At 42.8% G+C, this 20,440-nt stretch overlaps 1 long non-coding RNA gene across 2 annotated transcripts in view; it reads right to left on the bottom strand.

The window, feature by feature from the left end:
* The window catches only part of LOC125148125 (uncharacterized), a 150,841-nt gene that overhangs the window by 11,953 nt on the left and 118,448 nt on the right, over window positions 1–20,440 (bottom strand). The window contains exons 4-6 of one of the 2 annotated variants that reach the window (XR_007145430.1): window positions 20,087–20,197; window positions 19,305–19,406; window positions 15,705–15,853 (exon numbers count right to left, since the gene is read on the bottom strand). This is a non-coding gene — a long non-coding RNA (uncharacterized LOC125148125). Of the gene's footprint in view, window positions 1–4,247; window positions 4,283–15,704; window positions 15,854–19,304; window positions 19,407–20,086; window positions 20,198–20,440 lie in introns of those variants that run through there. The other variant, XR_007145429.1, reaches the window with a different exon arrangement.

The raw sequence follows: 20,440 nt of genomic DNA on the forward strand, positions 1-20,440 counted from the left end.
TTGTAACAAGTCCTGAGTTATGCATAGAATTGTTGAGTCACTATATTGTACACCTGAAACTAATATAGCACTGTCTGTTAATTATATTTGAACTAAAGGAAAAAACTCTTTTTTCCTCTTTGGATGGAATGAATCACCAATGGTGAATCTATCAAGAGGCGAGCAAGGTAAGTTTGAAAGGACTGATTTTTCTAGAGTTACAAATCAGCCTCAAAGGTTGCCAAGATTAAATGTCAAAAATCAAAACATGTAAAATTTATAAGAATTAACCGATATCATTAGCCTCAAAAGATATCCATTACAGTTAAAATGTCCTTCTAACCAGGTTTTCCTGTTTCATATTTTTCACCATAATAGGCCCATTTGTTTCCTGCCTAAATAAATGCAGGTTTGATTTTCATTTATATATCAGAAAGCAAACATGAAAACCATATTTTTTTTTCCAATTTCTTAGACATGGCCAACAAAGTTATAAGAAACTTCTGCCTCTGCCATTAAGAGCTCTCATTAGCTCTCTTTAGAAGGACAATGGGGAACCAGAGAAATAATTTGAACATGATAATCCCATGAATACTCGAAGCAAGGTTTGGAAACCTGAAAAGATCCTAGGTAGTCACAAAGTGGTTCAGCACAGAAGCTCAGGTCTTAGAATCTAAGATAAAACAAGGGGCTCTACCCAAGGCAGCAGAAAGAAGGAAAACGGGAGGGACGGAATCTCTGGTCCGGCCAAGGAAAGTGAGAGCAGCCAGTAGGCCAGGTGGTGCCTGTGGGAGACGGATGGTAGGGCCAAGTGCCAGGCAGAGGGGAAAACAGTCGAGAGCCAAAGAGAGGAGAAAAGAAGTGTCCTCGGGAACTGTAAGGTTCTGAATGTGAATGAGTCAAGGTGCCTTAAAGGTATGATGAGATGAAGTAAGACTGTAAAAATATCTTAAACATATTTCCTTAATACAGAAAGCTAACTATATGAAATGAGAGGTGCATTTAAAGGCTGTCAAAAAGAGAATCTTCTCGAAGACAAATGGTATACCTCCTTGGCCAGTCACAATTCCTAATGATGTCATAATTCAAATACACCTACCCTGCCCTCAGGTCTACAACGGGCTCCTCAAACTGTCTCACAACCTTACGACCCTGGTCACGACTAACCGGACCAGCAGTGAGCCGTCCGTCCAACACCAGGAAACTCATTTGCAAGTCAGCGGCAATATTATCCTTCTCAAGAATTTCTATTAAGACTAACTATCCTCAGAAGGTAGAGATTCTGTGGGTTCCCAAGGTCCACACTGTAGGATACGGAGATGGACAAGTAGTGAAACCCTGTCCTCGGAGAAGGAGAACAGGGCAAAAGTGAACCAGGGCAGAACCCTGAGAGCTGCAGAAAATCTAGAAAGGCTTCCATGGCATTATTTTACCCATTGAAAATCACTGCTTAGAATTATTAACCGTTCCATTGATTGTCATACCCCTCATCTTTCGTCTTCCTTGTTCTCCAAAGTAATGAAGAATGTTCTGCACAACACTCAAGGGGAAACGGGGATACACATTTCCTCATGTCACGAGGTGAATTCTAGCAGAGTTATGAAAAAAAGTTGAGCAGGAAAAAAAGTCGTATTGTTGATACAACAGAAGAAAAAAAAATGGATAATTTTGCTCCTGAATTTCAGGGGAATACAAGTTCCAAGGGGGGAAAAATGTTCTGCCTAAAAGAAAAATCTTTTTAATAACCCTGGGCTGCAATGTACACAAATCACAAAGGAAGAGAAGGCCTAGTTTATCAGACGGCCATTTCCAGGTCCCACAGAGAGGCCCGGAGATGAGCAATCAAATAAAACCGTAATTAGATGATACACTTGACAACTGTTTGGGACTTTTCTTTCTTTCCAACAAAGTAACTAGTAAGAATCCATCATTCTTATTCAGCAAGAGAGAAAATCTTTAGAAGAAAACGATGACCAAAAACTTAGGGGCGACATTCTACAAAGAAGAGCGGCCAGCTGGCTGGAAGTCACAGCTGATGTGGAACTAACCAGGCCGTCACAAGGACTTTAATAAAACCAATTATTTTCAGAGAACACAGAGCACAAAGGATAATTCGTATGGGTTTAAAAGGACCAGCAAAAAAAAAAAAAAAAAAGAACTGAAGACGTTCACTGTGTTTTCACCTCAAAATCTTTTTACATTGCTTTAACAGAAGGCATGTCTTCTCAGTGGTTGAGTTTATACGCTTACACTGGGAGGGTTTCTTCTCCAAGTGAGGGGCTTTAAATTATCACAACAACTACAATTTGAGCAGCATGTCCAGAAAAAAAAAAAACAAAAAAACCTGTTCTTAACAGATATTTCTGTACAAGGTACAGTTTATGCTAAATCGAGATACCAACACTTGGTATCTAGAATAGACCAACATTTGACCAGAATAGACAGAAGGCATCTATTCGGTATGAATGTGTTATTCATAACTGTACCTGGATGAGTGGCATTTAAATCTGAATTTTAACTGAAAAGGTCTGAACCTAATGGCGACGTGAGAATTGTATACAGTTAAAGTACCTTAACTTAAGCATAAATGTATATAATTATGGTGAGATATCATTGAGTAGATTGGCATTGACTGGGTAAGGCTATGTTCTGTGGAGGTTAAAATAGCTAAATTTAGACACAGATTTGTTGAGTAGCACATACTAGCAAGATGACCTTGGTCAAGGCAGTTTGCCTTCCCAATTTCCTTACCTATACAATGCCAATAATAGGAGGATCTACCTCATAGTCTTGATAGGAAAATTATGTGAAATAGACTGGTTAGCACAAACCTAACTCACCCTAGGTAGGTACTCAGTCCTCTAGCATGATGGTAAAGATGGTTTACCATTGTGATCGTCACAATGACATCGGTCTCTAGCTGCTCCTCATTGTGGGTCAGCTCTGAATATTTGCTCTGTCCTGTCTCCTAATTCTCGTTTTCAATGGTATTTGGTGCATGTTCAGCACCTTTGCTCTTCATAGAAAGCCCTCTGTCTTTACACCACAAATAGGGATATGTAGAGTTCTCCTGCACCACCGTCCCTATGCCAATTTTTCTTTCCCCCACTATGTCTTATAAAAGTGAGCCTCTTGCTTCACTCGCTAGCACAGGAATGACATACATCTGCTCATCTGACACTACCGTCCTTTTCCGCCTGTGTACTCTAGGCTAAAAGCACCACCACCCCTCTGGAACATACCTGGGCAGTAAATTCCCCAACCGTGTGGAATCATGATTCTCCTGGGTAACACCTGCCTCTGACAATTTAGAGTGCATCACTGCTACAGGTTTGTATGTGAAACTGGGCCAGCATTGGGTTCAAATACATCGCCCTGTAATTGAGCTACGGTAAATTAGATCATGAAGGTAGTATCATACACAGGTATGTCAAAAAGCCATCGGTCAATCTTTCTTCAACCTGCTGACATCTTGGCCATTGGCTGTGTGACTGTTTCCTTCTTGAGGAACTCATGAGCTGGATCTAATATCAGTAGTATGCCATGATGCCACAAAGGTTAGGCTGTTCAATTCCCACAAGCTACTTCTGTACGTTATAACGAGGAAAGGGAACAGAAGCATACATGTCACCTTAGTCTTTATATCCAGCTCTACTTGACATCATGTGGATTTTGCCTATTTGCCACATTAGAAGGTTTTATTCACACATAAAAGAGGCTCTAGGCTCATATCCCAAGTGAGAAATAAATATTTCCACTTGATATCACCATTTTCAGTTACATTGACTTCTCATTGGGAGGCAGGTCACCTGGACACCAGGGGGTCGCCTGCAGTGCATGGCCACAGAGCTGAAGCAAGGTGAGCCTCAGCCTGTCTGTCCTTCCTCAGACAGAGACGGTCTCTGCTTATCTGATGTTCACAATATTTCAGGGAAAGGGACTTCACCAGCCAAAAGTTGAGAAACCAGTGAAGGTGAGAGCTAATTATCAAATAATATTCTTAAATAGAAAATTGAAGAATGTCTGTCAGGCACATTGTGAGTCGTGTTGTGTTGTGAGGAAGCTGCGACTAACATGCTGGTATGAAATACTGGGTCTAAACTGAACAACAAAGGAGGGAACATCAGCAAAGATTCATAAAATGGGACAGAAGAGGGGCATCAGAGAAAACATTTCATGGACTTCGGGATGGGGATGGCAGACAGAATTTCATGGACTTTGAAAAGATTGAGTTGGGAACCTAGAGTTAGTCATAAACCAGTACTTACCAAGACTGTAGAGGTAACAAGTGATGGCGATAGTCCTGTAAGAGACCATGAGAACTTTACTGGATGATGCTAGGGAGATGATAATGGAAACATAGAAGAGAAAGGGCTTCAAGAACTTGTTTAGAAGATGGAATGGATGATCGATACAATCAGTGAATTTTCAGTTACGAGGACCGAGGGAAAGGAAGGAATTCGGCTTGACTACAAAAGTCTAAGTGAATCACAGGGCTTCAGGGGAGTATTTTTGGGCAGATGTTAATGAGATAAGTTTTAGACATGATGAGTTTGAGATTTATACTCATCTCCCACTCAACTGAAGCTCCATGTGAGCAGGGGACCTTGTGTATCCCATTGTGCATAATATCTTCATCGACCACAGTGTCTGGGATAGAGTAAATGCTCAATACATGTCTACTGACTGAAAGAATTTAAGGGGGGGGGTGCCTGGGTGGCTCAGTCGGTTGGGCGTCCTACTTTGGCTCAGGTCACGATCTCCCAGCTCGTGTTCAAGCCCCGCAACGGGCTCTGTGCTGACAGCTCGGAGCCTGGAACCTGCTTTGGATTCTGTGTCTCCCTCCCTCTGCCCCTCCCCCACTTGTGCTCTGTGTGTGTCTCTCTCTGAGAAGTAAACATTAAAAAAATTTAAAAAAAAGAATTCAAGGGAAGATGCATGTAAAAAATAAGGAATAGCATAATATTCAATAAGTGAAATTATTTCAATAAATTTTGGAAGGCCATAAAACAGACCATCTTAAAACCAAAAGAGATACATGAGTATAATATTTAATAACATAAAAAGATTCATGGTATAATGAGGAGGAAAAAAAGTTATACATCTATATCTGTTTAAGTACAATAAAATCTTATTCTGTCAGTAATTTACTAGATGGGGGACAACATCTAACATTTATATTTGGATGGCAGAATAGTGAGGGATTTTTATTTTCTTGTTCTTGATCATCTCTATTTCTAAATGTTCTCGTGGACATGTCATGATTGACAGTTGTTTTGGCTTCTTTGGTTTTTATAAGACAAGCATAAGTTGGGGCGCCTGGGTGGCTCAGTTGTTTAAGTGATCGACTTTGGCTCAGGTCATGATCTCACGGTTCGTGGGTTCGAGCCCCATGTCGGACTCTGTGCTGACAGCTCAGAGCCTGAAGCCCGCTTCCGATTCTGTGTGTCCCTCTCTCTCTGCTCCTCCCCTGCTCACACTCTGTCTCTGTCTCTGTCTCTGTCTCTGTCTCTGTCTGTCTCTCTCTCAAAAATAAATAAAAACATTTAGAAAAAATGTTTAAGGGGCACCTGGGTGGCTCAGTCAGTTAAGCATCTGACTTGGGCTCAGGTCATGATCTCAGTTTGTGAGCTCGAGCCCTGCATTGGGCTCTGTGCTGACAGCTCAGAGCCCGGAGCCCGTTTCAGATTTTGTGTGTCCCTCTCTCTGCCCCTCCCCCCCTGCTTGCATGTGTGTGCATGTGTGCGTGCTCTCTCTCTTAAAAATAAATAAACATTAAACATTTTTTTTAATTTTTTAAGATAATCTTAAGCCAAGATGGGATCACACAGAAATACAGAAATATCTCTGATATGGTCACTGACTAACCTGTTAATGTTCTTTTTTTTTTTTTTAAGATTTTCTTTTGAAGTAATCTCTACACCCAATGCAGGGCTCAAACTCACAACGCCTGAGATCAAGAGTCGCAGGCTCCACCAACCAAGCCAGCCAAGTGCCCCTAATCTGCTAATGTTCTAAGCAGCAAGCAAAAGGCCACTTTCATTAATGCCATCCCCAAAATTGAATAAGATAAAGCCCTGCACTCAAAGGGAAAACAATTTGGAGATTTAGGGGTTCCATTCGGTTGTCACTTTGTTTAGTCTAATTTTGTTTTCTTCGGGCAGTAAATGACAAAGCCTTTTTTAAAAAACAATAATTTGTCAGTCACAGTAGTAAGAACTGGCTGTGGCACCGAGAGGATCTTAATTTTACTACTCACTTTCCTTACCAGCAGTTTTGCGAGAAACTTTTGTTGCAAAAAGACTTTTTTTTTAATTTGAGAGAGAGAGAGAGAGAGAGAGAGAGAGATCAACTGCTAGAATGTGAGTGGGGGAGGAGCAGAGCAGGGGAGAGAGAGAGAGAGAGAGAGAGAGAGAGAGAGAGAGAGAGAGAATCTCCAGCAGGCTCCATGCTCAGCACAAAGCCCTACCAGGGGACTCGATCCCACAACTGTGAGATCATAACCTGAACCAAAATCTTCAGACACTTAACCAACTGACCACCCAGGCACCCCACAAAAAGACTTTAAAAAGCAATAAAGAAGGTCATTTCTTCCTTCTCATAGACTCACTCACTAATTTTTCTTTCCACTCTTCAGGAGCTTACGTGTCCTTAAATGATCGTATAACCTCTAGCTATTTTTTTTCTAACCTAGTCTTTTGTAACTGGTTGATGGAACAACAACAACAACAATAAAAATAAAAATGAAGTTGTCAAATTCCAAACTGTAGGATAAATGAGTTTCAAAGGACCTGAAGGTCTATCTTATTTTATGAAGAGGAAACTGAGGCTAAGAGAGAGGAGATCAATTGCTGGTAAGCATCTGCTTTCCTGGTTCATGTCTGAGTTTGTCAAAGCCCGCATGGCTAATCAGTGCCTTCTTTGCTAGGCTGTTTCTACAACTATTTCCTTCAGGAAGAGGAAGTTAGTCATTACGAAATCATCTGCCGAATGCCAAGACCTTCTCAAACTTTTGAGAATGTCAAGCCTGAATCGTATTGTCAAGCTCACTTTTTATTCTACTAAAAATCGTATTTGTTTTTTGTTTGTTCAACATCACCAACTCATATGCAGCAGCCCTTGTCATTCAAGTAATTTACCTCAATTGATGCGGATCCAAGTAACTATCCCAGGGACACACTTTCCCCTAAAATACACTTAGAAAGCTTTTCCCAAGGATTTCTACCAGAACAACAACAACCAAATAAATGTTTCTAAGCATGGTCTGGAATATGAACATTCTGAATATAAATGAGCTTTCAGAGTCTCCTTTTGTTTCCTGTGGGAAAAGATTGCCACACACAACACACAAACACACAGAAATAAGCAATTTTATTAGGAAATCCCAAAGAGTGGTTTTAAATCCCAGAGGCTCCCACTTGTGTCCTGGAAAATAGGATGAATAAAGATATGTAAAAGTCATCTATATTTCCCCACTGAATACCCACATTTGACCATTTTAAAAGACTCTGATCTTTTCCCACGGTAATGGTAGCCTTGGTTGGCATTAAATGAATGCCATTTACAGGAAGGATTTATCCTTGCGTTAATCCTCTTTGAAATACATGAATAGAGTGCCACCATAAAGGAGAGTCCTATTAACAATTGATCTTTTGCATTTAGCAGCAATAAGAAGTCTTACATTAAATAAAGGCTGCTTTTACCTTCAGGCTCATAAAATTATAAGCTAAACATAGAGAATCATTTTCTAATGAATGACATCTTAACCACTATGTATTTGTTCCATAACTGAGATGTAAGCTCTACACTCTACCAACAGCCACATCTCTATTTGGCCACATTCTTTGCTACTATTATTTATTGAGTATGCCACCACTAATTTTTAGATGACTAGCTAGAAAGCCACTGGTACTATTCACTTGAAATGCATTGTGGTACCAAAGTCCTCAGGACAATAGCGAAAGGAGAGCTATTACTTGTTTCTAAATGTTAGTGAATGACACGGAACACAGTGGAGGGACAGAGGTGGCCCTCTAGCTCCACTGAGAAGATAGTGGGATTGTTACGAAAGGATTTTTTTTGAAGGTAAAATCATAACACTTGTACAGATACAAAATAAACACATGCAAATGAGTTTTAGTTAACTCATTATTAAATGGGAGAGTGAGGCATATTTTAAAACCACTTCAAAGTTAAATTTAAAATAGGCATGTCTCTAAACCAGGAATATTGACATGAATTTCCAAATGGATGCACAAGTGGCTTTTCCATGGAGAGGCTAGATTTGTCCCTCTACTGGACCAAATTCTTTACTATTCCATAGACTAAATTCTTTACTATTCTATAGACAGTAATCTTTTAAATAGCTATCTAAAATTTGAGGAGTTGTAAAATAGCTCAAAAGCAATGAAAGGCACATAATCAGAATGAGAATCAGATAACTGGGTGAAGGTCGTGCAATAAAATGTATTATATTCATGAAGCACAAATTCTTCCCTGAAATCAAACAGAATGCATGGGCCTTTTTTTTTTTTAATGTAAGTACAAAATCAGTTCATCCAAGAGGATAAGACAATAAAAATCATGGGATGTTGAGCTGAAAATTCCCCTGAGACATAACTTATACCATTGTTTCTAACTATATTATATCACAGCCACATTCAGTGATAGCAAGGCAATTAAATAGTCACGATGCCCATTCAAATTAGATTTGCTTCTGATTGAAAGAAATTTGGAAGACTGGGTGAGAGAAGGTAAAAATACAACCCATTCTAATAAAAAGGATAACATCAGGAAATTTGCATGGAGAAGATATGACATTACTCTCATGGTATTACTGAAATTATTATGGTTACTGCAATTCTGTTACAATTCTCTTTAAGAGACTTTCAATCCCACTACTTTAAATTTTTTTTAATGTTTATTTTTGAGAGAGAGAGAGAGAGAGAGAGAGAGAGAGAGCATGAGCAGGGGAGGGGCAGAGAGAGAGAGAGAGGGAGACACAGAATCTGAAGCTGGCTCCAGGCTCTGAGCTGTCAGCACAGAGCCCGATGCAGGGCTCGAACTCACAAACCGCAAGATCACGACCTGAGCCAAAGTTGGACACACTGAGCCACCCAGGCACCCCATCAATCCCACTACCTTATAGTCATGGCTGATAAAAGCTTGCAAAACAACATGGTGGATTTCACGTCGGAGGACCACATAACCTTGAATGCCATAAGGGGAAACTGAGCAGATTTGGTTCTTTGTTAGCTTTATATTTATAGTGCAACATTTTAGAAAATCCTTCCCAAAGAGGAGACAAGTCAATCTATTGCAGAGTAAACAAAGAATGCCTGAAATAAAAATTATCTTAAATAAATAAGGATGAAAGGAAACAGACGGTTGAGCAATATAAATTTCTCAACTGATTTTCTTGATCTTTTTATTAACTAGTAAACTAGCAATTATGAATGAATGAATGAATGAATGTGAGAGATATCCCTGTGTGTTAGCAGTTCACAATTTGAGGAGAGACACATGAAAAGAAATTAGCAGTAAGAGAGGAAACAAGACCAACACTCTACAGAGACATGCTGATCACTATCTAGTTCATTAATTACGGGGTCCTGACTTAATAGTTATCTGCAAGGGTCAGTCTAGGACCCAACAGAGTCCACATTTCATTGGTGACACATTTTACACATACAAGAGCAGAAAAATAAGTAGGAAGGAGTGTTAAATAATCAGGAATCTGGAATATTCTGGAGACCTTCTGCGTATGGCTAGGGTTCCATAAAGGGAGCCTATTTTGATAGGAACACGCCCATCTAAACTTATTCAGGAAAACAAAGGAAATGGTCATATTCACAGCAGGCACAGGCATGTGCACTACCCGGAACGGCTATGAAGGCTGCCTTCACAAAGCAACTTTGACTCCTTGCCCGGATGACTGCTTCCCTCTGGATGCCTGATGCCTTCTCGTGAAAACAGAAGAACCAGTCGCCAGCACCCATTTCCCAGCAAGATTTCTCTGAGACGCACTTGCAGGGTATACTTTGGAAGAAGGTGAAGTTGTTGAGAAAGTCTCCAACGCCCCCCACATCCTGGTCCTCCGCGCACTTGAACCGTCCCCTGACTCCGACCCCCAGGCTGGTAAATATCCCCCCTGGGCTTCACATCCCTACGCAGAACCTTTCTTTGGGGTGAGAGACCCGTGTCCCTACTCGTGTTCAAATGTGTTATGTGACACGTACAGGCTCTGGCACTGCTTGCTTTCTCTCTCCCTTCTCTACGCTTCTCTTTGCCTTTGTCCCTATGTCCTTTCTTTTCTGTCTTCTCCGTTTCTTCTTCTATTCTTTTGATAGCCAAAGTATAAACGTAGAAAGAGGATGAGTACTGAAGCACTAACACTTGGCATCACGTATCACTCCCCATTTCACAGATGTCCACCCTCACCTCACTCCTCCGAGCCTACTTCCTGTTTTGTGTGAACCGAAGGCGATGATACTGGTCCCAAAGAGTTCCTGTGAGAAGGACATCCTGATAGTACACCGGAGGCACTCACCAGCATGCATCACCTCAGTTAGTAAGTATCGCGAGAAAAGGTAAGTGCTATTTATTATCACCATCATCAATAAAATATCCCACACTTCCCGAGCCTTCTCCCTGGTCCCCTGTGAGACAGTCCTTTGAGCCCTCTCACTTCTCACAACCTTGCCTCATCTGGGATTGGTGATGATGTTAACAATGAAGAGGGTACAGTGAAGAGGATAAATATGATGGTGCAGACGGACATCGTGACGTAGGGGGAAGAAGCGGGCAAACAGAAGATACATGAAGTTTAGTCAGTTCTCATTTTGGGCCAGATACCGCCCTGGGAGCTTCCCAGACATCGCCACACTTCCCTCGCGTGGCAGTTCTATGAGGTGGATGCTGTTATGACCATCACCCCCTAGCTTGAGGAGATGGAGGCCTGGCCACGTTCACAAGGGTAGTAAGTGGCAGGGCCAGACTCTGAACAGTCTTGCTCTTAATCGCCACAGCCCTCTGCTTGCCAAGGTTGCACGATGCTCTGAGACAAAGACATGATAGAAGCCACTTCCTCTGGTTTCAGAGAGCAGGGCAGGTACACTCTTCTCTAGGGAGGAAGAGGGGAACAGAGAAGTGCTCATTAGCCGAGACGCTTGGGGAACAGTTCAGTGCACAGCAGTGCAGGTGCCTGACTGACGCGTGGCTCCCACAACCATGCTGTCTGGTGTGGAAACCAAGGAAAGCACGAGAGCAGAGCACTCACGACTGGGATGGGCGCCCTTACAAGAAGAGACAGAAGGATGCCTCTCTCTATCATGTCAGAACACTGCAAGAATGCAAGCAGCGAGAGAGGACTCCCCAGGAACCCAATCAACCGGCATCTTGATCTTGCTGTTCCCAGTCTTTGGAACTGTGAGAGGGGCGCCTGGGGGACTCAGCCGGTGAAAGGTCCGACTTCAGCTCAGGTCATGATCTCGCGATTCGTGTGGGTTCGAGCCCCGCTTCGGGCTCTGTGCTGACAGCCCGGAGCCTGGAGCGGCTTCGGATTCTGTGTCTCCCTCTCTCTCTGCTCCTCCCCCACTCGTGCTCTGTCTCTCTCTCTCTCAAAAATAAACATCAAAAAACATTGAAAAGGGGCGCCTGGGTGGCGCAGTCGGTTAGGCGTCCGACTTCAGCCAGGTCACGATCTCGCGGTCCGGGAGTTCGAGCCCCGCGTCAGGCTCTGGGCTGATGGCTCAGAGCCTGGAGCCTGTTTCCAATTCTGTGTCTCCCTCTCTCTCTGCCCCTCCCCCGTTCATGCTCTGTCTCTCTCTGTCCCAAAAATAAATAAACGTTGAAAAAAAAAATTTAAAAAAAAAAAAAAAAAAACATTGAAAAAAAAGGGAATTTATCTTTTATGTTTCATAAATTTCCCAACTTAGGGTATTTCATGTCATATCTTGATAAACCAGTTTTTAAGACTGGGTTACAAAATCAGAAAAGAGCCATGCTTCCATTTTATTTTTTAGCTCTGTGAGTTTTAGAAGTTATTTACCACTTCTGCCCTCAGTTTCCCCACCCGTAAAATTAATATACGGAGAGTACCTAACCTTACGATGTTACGCTAAGGATTAAGTGAACTAACCTCTGTTGTCACCACTAACACGTTGGCTATGCTGTTTTTTGGTGCATGTATTACACGATGCAGTTTGGGAGCTGGGTTTGAAGAAGGGGGACAAGAAGAGGAAGCAGATCTACCATTGAGCAAGTACTGAGTGTGTACGAGGCTCTGTGCTGAGCAGTATCACCCAGGCTGTCTTTTATGCCTCACTGGAACCCTACTGCAGGCACTAAAATAATGCAGATAAGGAAACCAAAGTTCAGAGAAAACAAATAGCTTCCCAAAGATCAGCACAACTAGAAATTGGCAGATCTGAATCCAGCCCGTTTTCTTAGCAAGAATGTTACTTTGACTCACCTAAAAATGAGTGGCATCTTGGAGTATAGAGTGGCTTTAGGCTCCGTCTTAAAAAAGCTTCCACGAGAAGATCAAAGATATTCATGAAAGCTTTTAGGAACTGACCAGCCCACCTCATCTATAACAGGTACACAGATAGAAATTGAACCAGTGGTCCGTGAAAGTGGGGTCAAGGGTCTGTGATGCTCTCTTGGGTTTCTCTCATCCAGTGGCGGGCAGGAAGCAACTTCTGCTAACTGACAGGAGCTGATTGCTTAATTTTCAGGAATACTGTAAGCTGGTTGTTATTTAGCTGTTACTAAAATTGTAATTATATAAGCTTACAAATTAATTTCATTGAAACTGAAGGTAAAAAATACTCAAAACTGTTCACTTCACAATTAGGTGACTACATTTTACTATTATCTATGCTTTTGTGGTTAATTACTTCTAACTGTATCCGTAGGTAGAAATACTATAAAACAGTGTGCCACTGTGACCTCTTCGTAGCTGCATGTTGTCAATGATGTTACCTTGGAGCTTGACATCAGCCTCGGAGATGGTATTTACAGTGTGGAAATCATCAAATGAAGTAACTCAAAGCTTGATTTATCATTGTGCTTATTGTTTACATCTAACAAAGTGATGGAAAAGAAGTTAATAATGCAGGTTAGAGTCAAAAATGTGTCTGTAGCTGTTATATTGTGACTAGGACAAAAATTGATGATTTAGTCTTATAGTGTTCAAAAATTACATTCTGATAGTATTTAGCAAAGTCATTCACTTCATTGACAAATGAGTGAAGATCTGACATACATCCCTGTTTTATTCCCATCTTAGGTGTTAATGTGAATGAAAATATGAATCAACATTCATGTCGGAACTACACTCATTCATCAGTTGCAATCACAGTTTGGCTATGGATACAGGAGTCTGGCAAAAATCAATGAAAGTTTCTGGAAGAATCAATTGCTGATACAGAATTCATAACCAAAGTATTGTATATTTTATTATTATTTATAAACGGAATGCTCTACATTACATGGGTAAAATTGGTGACGAGCTTACCTACACGTACGTTGTTTTGCAGACCCTGTGCTCAGCTCATCTTCACGGGGGAGGAGTTTTTCTATGAATCTGACTACTGCCCTTGGGTGCCTATCTTTCAAAAGAGTTAGAGATTGTATGCATAAATATCCATTCTGCCTTCTGACGCTGCTTTTCCATAATCCTGAGAGGCAAGACAGAGACACGCCAAAAACCCAGGCGTCTCTGTTTCATTGGCTGCCTTCTCTCTTTTTAGAACCATTTCGCTGTACTGAGACAGTGGGAAGAGTGAGCCTCACAGCGGCTGCAGCTGGTGCTAGAGTTGCCTCAGACCCTTACCATTCAAGCAGGGAGATCTGAGACTCAGGGGTGGGAATCCCAGTGATTCCCTCCCCTCAAAACTGCACTGGTAAGAGATCCTAAGCCTGCCCTTGGTGCAGGCAGATTATGTCTCTGTGCAATGGAGTTCTGCATTCTGTTTGGCGCCAAGGCCACAGCATAATGAAAACTGCCTTCTTGCCTTCTCTGGAAATATATATTCCCTTTGGAAACTGGGGATACCTTAACTGGATTTTCTTTTTCCCCAAATAGCATCTTAATCTCATCTTCTTGCACCTTATATTTATATTTATATATCTGACAGTTCTCACAAATTACAGAAACAGCCTGTCTCTCTGATTACACCTGCACCCATCTCCCTTCCCTGCACCGGAGTCTTCAGCAACACTTGAGCTAGAAGACAAAGTCCGACGGGCTCCAGGATCTATATGATCATAATATGGCTCCTTGAGGCCCCAGGGATGATAGGTAAAGCAGCATGAAACAAGGCAGAGAGGGAAAAAAAAAAAACCTGCTCAAATTTCTATTAGTTCTGTAATTTGTGAAACAAAGTCATGGTGCTAATTGTTCTGCAACAAGGTGAAAACTCTGTCTTTATCATGACAGAAAATCACATAAAGGGAAAACGAAGCCTGCTGGCTGGGAAAAGGGTTCACAGCGGTCAGTGGTCCTCAGCACTCCCTCGTGAGGAAGAATAACTGCGTCCCTGACGGCCCATGACGTGGCACTGCCACAAAAGCCACACACAGGGTTTGGAGCATGGAGCACGGTGGCCAGGCGCTGCTTTTGAATGTGCACGTTTCTTCCCCATGGATGAGTAGATGCAAGGAATCTAGAAAAACAGATTTCCAGAAAATTCCATGACCGTTTCCAAAAACATATGTCCCTCTCACTCTGGCTTTCATTTGTCCACTTTTGATGAGCAACTTTTCTGAGCAATGTTTTATTTTCCTTTTAGGCCTACTATCACAAAAGCTACTGCAAACATGATTATAAATGCCAACTAAGTCTCATTAGGGTGAAAATCAGAAAAGGATGTAGAATGTGGCAGAATAGGGAACTTGTCTGTCTAAACGTGGCATCTGCTACTCAAACCAAGCAACTGTTGTCCATAGAAATACAGGACTGGTGTCGCCAGAGCTTGGGTTATTTTACAGAAGCCAGAAACATGGGTTTTATTAGAAATATCTGAATTTCGGGGTGCCTGGGTGGCTCAGTTGGTTAAACATCCAACTCTTGATTTTGACTCAGGTCATGATCGCAGCGTCATGGGATCAAACCCTGAATTGGGCTCTGCACTGGGCAGGGAGCCTGCTTAGGATGCTTTCGCCCTCTCTCTGCCCCTCCCCAACTCGTGCTCTGTCTCTCTCTGTCTCTCTCTTAAAAAACAATCTGAGTTTTAAGGATGAGAATTACCAATAACTTAAAAATAATGATGACTTTGTAGACTGGAAACCTGTAGACTACCTGGGGGCCAATTTTGAGACATCAGTTTGCAACTAGTAACTGAAATCCATGAGGCAATTAAAAGGACATGAAACATCTCATTTCACCACAAAAACTAGACACAAATGAGCTCTATGGACATACGGTGCTATGATTTAGCGCTGACCAAACGGAGGGAGAGAACTCTTCACTACATAGAATCTGACCTTTCCCACTTCCAAGGCAAATGATGCGAGTGATTTTGCTGTTCCAAAGTGCCTGATGGCCTGATTACCATAGCTCAAGTCATGCCAAGTAGTGATTCAATTACCTGATAATGAATGATGAGCTGGACCTTCGGACAGATTTCATGCTCTCCACTGACATTTTAATTACAAATTCCACAAATTGATCTATTGATACATCAGACAAAGGCATTCACACTTACCGCAAAACCATAGAGTTCTGTAAATTTGTCATGTGGTATTTCAGGAGGCTGGTCTTTGTAAGTGCCTTTCATCAAGCAATGGATTTTTATAATGAAGTCCGCAGGCAAAGGCCTTATCCATTTGACCACTAACATCTAAGAAATGTTCCCCTTATCTTGTTTATCTACAACCAATTACATAATGACAATTAAAAAATAAGACTGAAATGTGCTTACTTCTTGAATAAAGCAAATCTTTGCATTTAGTACAAATAAACAGGCCTAAACCAATAAACACAGCTCTTTCTGATAAATTTATGAGCCAGTTTCCTAAAGCAACACAGTTGCCATTTCTGTAGACTCAGTGAGGCTCTTTATAATGTTCTCATTAGATCACAATAAGAAGCACAAATAAAAATACAATGCTTCCTGGTACCTTGAGGAGGGCTTAGTCAACACCAATGGCAAACAGATTCACATGTTGCCAGTGACTCCATCTCCGAGATAAAGCTATAAACGTTTGACTAACTTCCAACGCAATATTTATGAAAGTTCCCCCTAGGAAGTAATTGCAATCTCCATAAATGCCTGCAATAAGAAAATATAGTTTGGGAAACGTAGGTTTTTTAATGGCTCAGCAGAAGGTTAGAGTCAGAGTACTCATGAAGGAGAGGAAGTCAGGTCACCCCAATCCTTTCTCTGCCTAGCAGTCATCTGCAAAGCTTAAAGATTCAGGCTGCTGTTCAGGAGCCTGGGTGGCTCAGTCGGCTAAGCGTCTGCCTTCAACTGAGGTCATGATCTCGCGGTTCATGGGTTTGAGCCCCACGTCAGGCGCTGTGCTGACAGCTCAGAGCCTGGAGCCTGCTTCAGATTCTGTCTCTGTCTCTCTCTGCCTCTTCCGTGCTCATTTTCTCTATTTCTCTCTCTCTCTCTCTCTCTCTCTCTCTCTCAAAAATAAATAAACATTAAAAAAAATTTTTTTTAATTCAGGCTGCTGTAAACACAGAAATATCTTTCTTGGTGAGAGAGTTTTCCTGTTGGTCTTCTGCTTCTTAATGTCTCTGAAATCCAGCCATTATATGTGAACTGGATCAAGATCACCATAAATACTGGAAACATTATGTATATAATTATATAAATACTGGCCGGGTGAGACTATTTTCTGAGGCATGTATTTACGACACTGATTAAACAGAATACAAAATGTCACTGGCCTTGATGTTTATTGTATTTCTTGAATTCAGTGTTTACTTTCCTTGGGGTTATAACAATGGATGTGTTACCAAAGATGTCAGGGGGGAAAGATGTGGGTAAAACTTAATCAAAAATGAGAGCAGTGGTTGGCTAATCCTGAGTTAATAAATAAGATACTTTCCCCCAAATGGAAAATGTCATTTCCCTGGGTAGTTTTCAATAACTGAGGCTAGCTGGGGCTACCTTGCCAATGCACATTCTTAAAAAGTAAGAGGTAAGTGAATTAGAAAAGTTTTGGGGACTTCATGCTATCAAATTATAAGTTCAATGCATTTTTTTTCCCACTGAAGTGACTAGTTGTTACACACAGTTCATTTAAATCGAGCGGCAGGTTAAACGGTACCCATGTGACACTAAAATAGATTGACTCAAAGGGAAAAGTAAAATCAAGCAGACTGGGTTCACACACATTCGACTGACTGATAGAACTTTCCACGTTCTGACCTTTCCCCGAGACATAAACTCCATAAAACCCGAAGACTTGTGTGTAGAGAGAAGTGAGTGTTTTGGAGAAGATGTGACTTTTTCCTCTACGACTTTCCCAGGATTAAACGCACCATTAAGAGCACAAGATTCAGCCTCTCCATCCCCGCCCTTTTGGAGAAGGATGTGATACATCCTTGCAACGGCCTCCTGCGTACTGAGCAGACAAACTGGCCCGCCCCCAGGCAGTGCTGAGAAACAGACCGTCTGGTCTGGGGACCCTCCCTGAACGAGAGCCCTGCTCCTGCCTGATAACACCTCCGCCCCTGTTCCCACGCTGCCTGGTCACTAGGGTGACTTGTGACTTGCAGCCACACCACGTTCAGGCCAGTATTTCTCGAGAGGATTCAAGATCCAAAACCCTTCTCAACCCAATGGAGACCAAAGCTTTAAGTGAGTGCTTTTACTGCCTGCTTGTGATAGCCTACTAACCACCGGAATCTATAAAGTTAAAGTCTGCTAATGACTTAACCTTCCACGGGACGGTTACACTTCAGAGCACGAGTCTGACACAGGGGAGGTCCAGGGAGACCTCTGTATTCGCTGCCAGGCTGAGAGAGAGAAAGGTTTGCGGTCTGGACCGCCCGAATGCTCTCGAGTCTGGGACGGCACGCCGTTGTTAACACACTGATTCAGATTCCGGCTACCAAGCTCACCGAGGGAGGAAGAACCACGTGTGCAGCTCTTCAAACACCCAGGTTGCGGGGACTCTGACTCGCTGTGGTCGAGGCAGTGGTCGAAAACTCACGATTTGTTTTTAAAGCCACACGGACACTGAGGCACGGAGTTCAGTGCCACTTGGAACTGGATTCTGGACACCCCATCGTTACTGAGATCCGTTCTGGCATTACATCTCTCTCTCCTCGATGGTGAGAGTACAACACGCAGTACATTGCTTCTTCTGTCAGTTTTCTTGGACACCGAGACGTATAAGCAGAGATCTTCAGAACCCGCGTGGGGTTCCGTCAGGGTTTAGATCCCAGATTTTCCATGTCTTGGAATACTCCGCATTGATGAAGGAGCAGCGGAAGCCCGAGATGACTGCACTCCGGCACCAAAATGAGTAAGCAGGACTCACAAAAAGCATCCCCGGCCACGCCGTCGATATGGTAAAAGCAAGTTCCCTGTGGACATTTGAAAGGGTCCGTGTCTCTTTCAGCCAGCACATCCTGGGTGGGCTTCCTGCGCAAGGGTGACTGTAAGAGAGACCCTCACTGCTGGCCGACTACAGGTGCCTCCTGGACAGCGCCACACGCCTTAATGGGAGCACTTCTGCCCCTGCGTTCCCAGGCTGCAGAAGGACTGTGTTTGGAGAGGACCACGTCAGGCCTAATTAAGTCTGCTTTCCATAGCCAAGGTCAACTCAGCACTGCACGAGAGTCACGGGAAATCCTAAGATTTCTGTAAATAACTGGACAGACCCATCCTGTCTCACTCACTCAAAAGCCAACTTGGAGTCTAATAAATCAAATCATTAATATTTAGATGCATGCGTGTGGGCCACGTTCTGAGTCAGTCTGGCTCCCTAAATCCGGCCACCAGGACACCGAATGTTTTTAGAGCCCCTCCTCATTACGAAGGCAGTGGAATGTGATTTCCCGTGAGGTTTCTAAATGATAATTTTTTTGCTCTGATTTGGAGGATAGTAGAGTCTGGCCAGTTACAACCATTTTATTTAACGTTCAACAAGAGGTTAAGAGTGAGGACTTTGGTATTTTGGTGCTGAAGTTCATATTTCATAAATACGATTCACTTCAACATTATCTGTCCCTACAAAATGCCTTTGGCTCACAGCTCAGTGGGTTGAACATTCCTATCTCTGAGCCATGTGATAATGGCAAAGACACTTCATCTCTCACCTTGGGCTTCTCAGCTGGAAAATGATAAGGCTGAACTTACCCTCAAAATCCAGGGAGTGGTGAGAAATAGCTACTGCCCCTCATGCATCTTGTGTTCAAAGATATGAATGCACTGTGAGCTGAAGCGATGCGCTTTCCCCCACTAGAGAAAGAGCCACAGAATAGTTAATGAGAATAGATACAATTCACCGGGTAACACATTTGAGGAAAAAAGTTTAAAGGGACAAGCAGGGATTTCTCTTGACCCGTCCAACTGTACTGCACTTTTCTCTGTCAGAGGTTTTTACGAAGTAATTACAGCTAATGACTCGCTGTCATCACGAGAATTTGGGAGACGTCTACACCTGACCCTTCCAGTGCTACCATTACTTGGGCACGAAAGAAGCAATAATATCCTTTGATTGCCTATTATAGGCCAGGCATTTTGGCATGTCTGTGTGTCTCATTTAATACGATAACCCTAAGGCACAGGCGTAATTACTTCCACTTAGCAAGGAGGAAACTGACATTCAGAGAAGTTAAGTAGCTGCGTGAAGGTGGCACAGGCAGAAAAGGATAGAATCGGACTTGAACTCAAGCTCTGTTTGATGCCAACATGGTTTTTCACATCCCATACTTTCCCAACATCCAGAAAATCCCAGTGTTCATGGGGAGCCGAAAGGGCATGCAAAGTCCTAGCTCCTCCCTCTCCTCCCAAACTCCCTTCATTTTTCTGCACTCTGAGCCCTTTGGCTCTGGTTGCTGGAAAACACAGCCTTGAAGAATTTCAAGGTGACCGATACGGCTCAGCGATTAGACCTTCCCGATGCTGTTTATACTGACCAGTCTCTCCAGCACGAGGCGTTGCCCTCTTTTTCCCTGGCCTGGCTCTGTGTCCTATGTGGGCTGCTCCCCGGCCCTCTGGCTTCTTCTGGGTTCACCTAATAGGGGACACTGGCAAGGATCAGAAAGCCGAAGGGGAGACAAGTCAGGGTGGGGTCATCACCGTCACCCCCCTCCCACATCCTGCCCACCTGCCGTCTGGCACCAGGCGGTTCTGCTTTTTTCCTTTCCTGTCTCCTGGGGCCCGGAGGTTGCCTGCCTCATGGCGCTTTGTCATCTCTCAGGCTCTGCTCACATCTCTGTATCTAGCTCTTCAATAAACAGGAGCGTGAACCTTCTGGTGAGCCGTCTGCT

The sequence above is a fragment of the Prionailurus viverrinus genome, chromosome D2 (assembly GCF_022837055.1).
Source record: "Prionailurus viverrinus isolate Anna chromosome D2, UM_Priviv_1.0, whole genome shotgun sequence".
NCBI classification, from domain to species: Eukaryota; Metazoa; Chordata; class Mammalia; order Carnivora; family Felidae; genus Prionailurus; species Prionailurus viverrinus.